Source organism: Zeus faber (assembly GCF_960531495.2).
Source record: "Zeus faber genome assembly, chromosome: 17".
NCBI classification, from domain to species: Eukaryota; Metazoa; Chordata; class Actinopteri; order Zeiformes; family Zeidae; genus Zeus; species Zeus faber.
In genome coordinates, this window is record NC_137204.1 from 8,119,949 (window position 1) to 8,125,948 (window position 6,000).

The following is a 6,000-nucleotide window of genomic DNA, read 5'->3' on the forward strand; positions in this document are numbered from 1 at the left end:
GTTAAAATAAATAGAAGCCGTAAAAGTTATTGCGCCACCTTATTCACACCAAATCCGAAAGTACATCCGACAGTCCCATCCTCCCCCTAGTGAGTTTTGAATAACAAAATGTCAGAAAATGAGAGAGCTCGGTTTTTCCAGAACAGTAGTTTGCTCAGCTGAGCTTTCACCGTGTTCCATGAACAAGTGTTTGCGGTGTGACAATTCCACAATTTGCTCGAGAGTTCCTCATCGTAAATGTCATCCAACGTTAATGCTAATAAGTCTATACATGTTAAGTAAATAATGACTTTATTACTTGGTTTTAAGTCCAGTTCCAATACATTTGGAATACATTACATAAGTGACATTTCCATGGATTGCATGCAGCACCTTATTTAGGGTTTGGATTCCTGCAGATGGTTCCAGCGCTGCTTCTGGCAGCGCTTTGCATCAGACACTGAACTGCCATGACGCAGGACCAGCACGGAACAAGTGAATCACCTGGAATTCCCCTTAAAATAAAATCCCTCACGGGGAGAAGCAGCAATGCCTTTGGAGTAGCAGATAGAAAATGGGGGCTTTTAGGGTGGGACAAAAATGTTATTTCACAAGTAATAAAGTGATTATAGGGAATGTGAAGTTTTACAGTTGCTGTGGACTCTGGTTGCCATTGTTGGAGGCTCACTTCCATTCAGTTGAATGGTGAAATAGCTGAAATGTACAAAAATGGAGAGAGGACGGGAGAAAAAGAAGGGTCGATGTTCCACACAAGACGGTGGCAAGATTTTCTGTCCGTTTTTGACCTAACAAGCCTTCCAAGCCATCTTTTAAGTCAAAAAAATGCCAGTTAATGCGACTGATCCCCCAAATATGGTGGCTTGCTCCAGCAATGTGACGTCAGCTTGTTTCCTCTGATAAGATATTTCTGGGAAGCAGTGTATGAAGTAAATACAGAATAAAGTTATATATTCCTGTTCTTATAACATAATTATATGCTCAGATCTTAGTATCTATCATCATGCCTGGGAGATGCAATGTGATGCCATTCACTCCAAATATATTTCAAAAGCTGCAATATATAGATTTTTGTCAATGTTTGCTTTTTAGAAATCATTTTAAATGTTATTTTGAATATCATCAAATAACTTGAACTAAAAAGTAAATTCCACTCAATAATCCAGTGGGGAAAGCTTTGGAAATATAACTGAGGGTACATCTTCACAGACAGAATTCATTCATAAATAATATTCAATATCAATAATTTCTAATTATGTCGATGGGGTTTTGAATAAGTAATTTGAAGAATTTGCAAATTCAATGTTTGAAAGCATCATTCTCGATCATACTCCAGTCTATTTTAAAGTCAGATTTATTTTCTTTCATTTTCGCTCATTCTTTAAGTGTGAATTTAAAACTGAATGAAAAATGTATACAACGGTTATACAACGGTTATATAATAATAATCACCTTTCATTTGATAACTGGCCTTGACTTACTTCGTGTCAACCAGTAGGGGGCACTACCTCGATGTCTATGAATCTACTTATGTCGACTAAAGGTCAGCTGTTATGCAATTCCTCCATCAAGATTTTCTACAGGACTTCCATTTTAATCTGAACACTTATGTATTCAATCTATAAATAGAGATATTTTTTAATCAGAAGTACCTTAAATAATGAATCATGGATATGATATGATAATAATAATAATATTAAGTTGAATATATTGAAAAATAATATTGCATGTAATACCACACTTAAATAAGAAGTTGTGTTTTTTTGTTTGTTTTTTACTTCGAAAACTGCTTAAAATACACATGAATGAGTAGATTCAATTTGAAATGTCCTAATAAATTAACTTAAAATGAAAGAAAAATAAATACGAATAAAATTACGATTTTTTTTTTGGATCCATCATCCATGATTTATGCCAAAATTGAACAAATCACAATTTAAGACTGCCTTGTTAAATATCCATTAAATATAAAATAAATAAATGGCTGTCTGTGCTAGGCACGGGGCTCACCATGTGGCCTCCTTCGTGGGGGCCGGTCTCCTGTCATCACACCGGGCTTCCGGGGTTCCTGCCCTCTGACGCTCTCTGTGCGCGGGGCGCTCGTCGCTGGGGGGTCGGGCTGTCGGCAGCAGGGGGCTGACCAGGGGCCTGATGGGCGCGCAGAGCTGCCCGTCATGGCAGAGGCGCATGGCGGAGCGCTCTGCGCCCGTGGCTGATCTCTGTATGTTGGCTGCCACCAGGTTCGGGAGGTGGGCGCATTGGGGCACAGTTGGGTCCGGGGGGAGGGCGTCCGCGTGGTTGCTCCCCGGTCTGCTGCGCCCCTGGATCGATCCGGTCGCGACTCGCCTATCTCTCCCAGTGCCACAACTCATACTCAGTACATACACCACACGATAGCTATGGTGGGTGGAGATGCCGCAGGCAGCTGCCATCTTGCCTGTCCCGCTCCTGCCCAAGCGTGCTTCTCACCCGTCCCGAAATTTAAATCCCACTCACATTGGCTTAGAACACATACACTGGCACACCAATCCTACTCCGAACAACACTCCATCGGACCAGGGTCTGCGGGACAAGAGGGGTGCGAGTGATTCGGGTTCCACTTGCCTGAAGGACTCGCTGCGGTGGGACAGGCCTCCCCCTTGCTCGGGGCGTAGGTGGTCATAGGAGTCCTGCCGGCTCGCCCGTGGGGCGGGCGGCTTGGGCGGGGTGTCGGTCTGTCACCGTGGGGCCAGGATCCGGGCCTGCAGTTTGTTCCTGGCGCTCGTGGCCTGGGTTCTGTGTCGGCGGCTGCGTCCTGTGCCTGCACCCGGGGGTGGGTTGTATGTGTGCGCCCCTGGGGTGCGGGGCCTCCTCGTGCTCCCTGGGACTGGGTCATGCTCCTCGGGGATGGGCGTGGGGGTTGCTCCACGGCTTGTCCCCCTGGCTTCTCTGGGGCCGCAGGGCAGGGTGCTCAGGGCTTTCCTCCAGCTGTAGGGTGTCTAGAACGCTGCGGAGTTCAGGGGGGCTTCGGGGCCCTTTCCGCTGCTTGGAGGCGCCACGACATAATACTGACCTTCTATACCAGTACCGATGGGGACAAGTCATGTACACTCACCGGCGAACATCTTACACACACACACACACACACACACACACACACCCCCACACCTGCTTGGAGTGCACCCCAGCACCCTCCTGGTTGCATTTCCTCTCCTTTCCTCCCTCATTTGCTGCCATAATTATGACAGGAAGAGGCCACGTGACCAGTTGTAGTTCCAGTTTTCCTGGACCTAATTCGCTGTTTTTTCAACACATGTGAAATGTTCATGTTTTTGTGTAAATGTTGTTTGTTTCTGTTTAATTGTCTCACCCGTGGTGATTCTCCTCCTCTTGGAGTAGTGATCAGTTGTTTATAGACCCAAACATGATAAATAGTTCTCCAAAGACGGGGGTTGGTGGTGGCTCTCTATAACCAGAAACTGTGCTCTTGTCATTCTACAGGTCGTCCACAGGACAGAGTTATTGCAGCAGTTCTTGATGATTAAAGAATGAATAAAGAGTTGCATTGCAGGTTGAGAACTTGAACTCCACTTGCAGACTAACTCTGTCCTGAATGCAGTGGCAGACAAATACTCTGTGTTGTATGCCCAGCATGCTAACAGCACAGGTTAAAAATAAATAAATAGATAGATAAATAAACAAATAAATAAATACATTTTGATATGTTAACATGAGCATATTGCCAAAAGTATATAAACACCTGCTCGTCCAACATTTAATTCCAAAAATGTAATTACATGGATTTCCTCTCCCCGTTCCCACATTGAATAGCCTCCGTTCTTTTGGGAAGTTCTTTCCACTGGATGTTGGAACATGGTGGCGGGGGCTTGCTTCCATTCATCCACGGCAGCATTAGTGATGTCGGGCAGCAGGACCGGGCCTGCCGTGTCTCGCTGCCAGATTCCTTCATCTGAGATGGAGGTTGAGGTCGTGGGCTCTGGTCAAGTTGTTCCATAGCACTTTCTCTGTATGGAGCTCACTCAAGAAGCTGCTGCGACAAAGATGGATGGAGGCACAGGCCCTCCATTGGAATTAAGGGGCCAAAGGCCAAACGGTGTAAAACCGCCCCAGAGCAGTACTCCTCCTCCTCAAACCTTCTCCCCTCGGTGGCTCCAGAGTCCAACGGTGGAACCAGGCTCCAGCGGTGGTGAGCTTTACACCACTCTGATACTTAACATTTCTCATGATCAATTCTGGCTTGTGAGCGCAGCCGCTCAACCGTGGAAACGACCATTTTGTGAAGCTCCCGAATAAACATTTCCAAAGGACAGTGTAGGGAACTCAGTAGCAGTGAGCTCAGCGCCATGGGATGATCTGTCGTCGCTCCCAGGCTTTTCCTTCTTTATAATAACAAAGTTTTACATTTGACCGGGGCAACATTCGCGGGACAGAAATTGAACAGGCTGACGGGTTGAGAAGGTGGCGTCCACTGATTGCGCCGTGTTGAAGATCACTCGTCTTAGTTCCGTTCACGGAAAAAGGCCTCGGGATTTCACAAAGCTTATCAGACAAATGACGAATATAGATAAATATGAGGTAAATTTTGGCCGGGGACCCTTGCCCTCCTGAAGCCAAGTAGGGATGCAGGACTCGCGAATGACTCGTTTCGTGGCAAACAAATCTGTTAAATGACTCGGGAGTCACTCGGCTAATGATCAAGTTTAATTTAATAATAACGATATTAGAGACAAATTCATTGCATTTCAGGGGTATATGATCATCACTTTCCAATCAGCATTTATTTATATATGCTTTATGGATGCTACATATTTGAAGCGGTGGTCCTTTCCCTTTTTCAGCACCGTCTGACTGCCTACAGTTGAATCAATCTTAAATCAAATTCAAATTGAATGTATGTTGGTTTTCCATTTTTGCTAATAGACTGGGAACACACTGCAGGGTTTGGTGTGGAAAGATGTCCGCCTTCCTCTGGTTGCTGGTAACACGAGACAGATAAATGCTCTGGCCCGTATTCCCTTCTGATGCTGGAAGAAGTTCAAGTACATTCTGTGACTTGGGAAACGGCCAAAGCCCCCATTCCAGCTCCCAATGTCTCATGTTGCAACTTCTGCTCGGGCTCCCGTCCAGGCCGACCAGGCTGGGACTGACCCTTCATACAAACAGGAAAGTCAAACATTGTTTTCCAAAAAAATACACATTTTATTTATTTATTTCTTTTTCTGATTCTGGATGACATGTATTCAACCGTCCCCGTGTCACAGCTGAGCTCCCGTCCGGCCAAAAAGGCCTCAAGGTGCTTACGGAGAGTTTGGATTTAGTCTGTATTCGGTTGCGTTTTAACCGTCCACGTGTCTTTCACGGAAAGCCACGTCAACAAAGCTCGCAGCACTCTGTGGTTCCGATTTTTTTCAATTTAAAAAGCAGTGAATTGAGTTAAAGCCGTTATAGACATTATTACCTGCCTATCTGTCCGTCTGACGTTTAAACCCTTCGTGATGTTACGTAGTCGTTAAAACACTACAATACATATCAGCAGCAAATGTGGGTGAAAGTGACGGACGCGAGGCCGGGATAATAATACCTGTCCGGTAATACGGGAGGGATTAGAGGAGGGGAATATCATGGTGTTCACTAGCGTCGGAGCTTAGGAAAGTAACACAGAGCGGGTGTGGTCCAACGCAGCGCATTAGAGTCCTGTCTGAGAGGGGTTTAGCCTGAGGGCTGGGGAAGGAAACAGCTCCACATTCCACTGCGGCTGTAATCCACCGGTGTGTGTGTGTGTGTGTGTGTGTGTGTGTGTGTGTGTGTGTGTGTGTGTGTGTGTGTGTGTGTGTGTGTGTGGGGGGGGTGCGGGAACAAGATTTATGTTTTCAAACATTAAACACTGCTCTGAAATGTTTTCTTTTCGAACGTTTAAAGAATAATGCCAATGCATCAGCAGCAGAATATTGTTAGATGTTACGTTTGTAACTGAGATATGTTTGGGAAATAAACTAGACTAGA

At 45.4% G+C, this 6,000-nt stretch overlaps 1 long non-coding RNA gene across 1 annotated transcript; it reads right to left on the reverse strand.

Moving 5' to 3' along the window:
• Positions 1-4,685: 4,685 nt before the first annotated feature.
• Positions 4,686-5,670, reverse strand: LOC307243254. The gene is made up of 2 exons (XR_013844616.1): positions 5,579-5,670; positions 4,686-5,146 (listed from the first exon to the last, which is right to left on the reverse strand). It is a non-coding gene; the product is annotated as an uncharacterized lncRNA (long non-coding RNA).
• Positions 5,671-6,000: the final 330 nt, after the last annotated feature.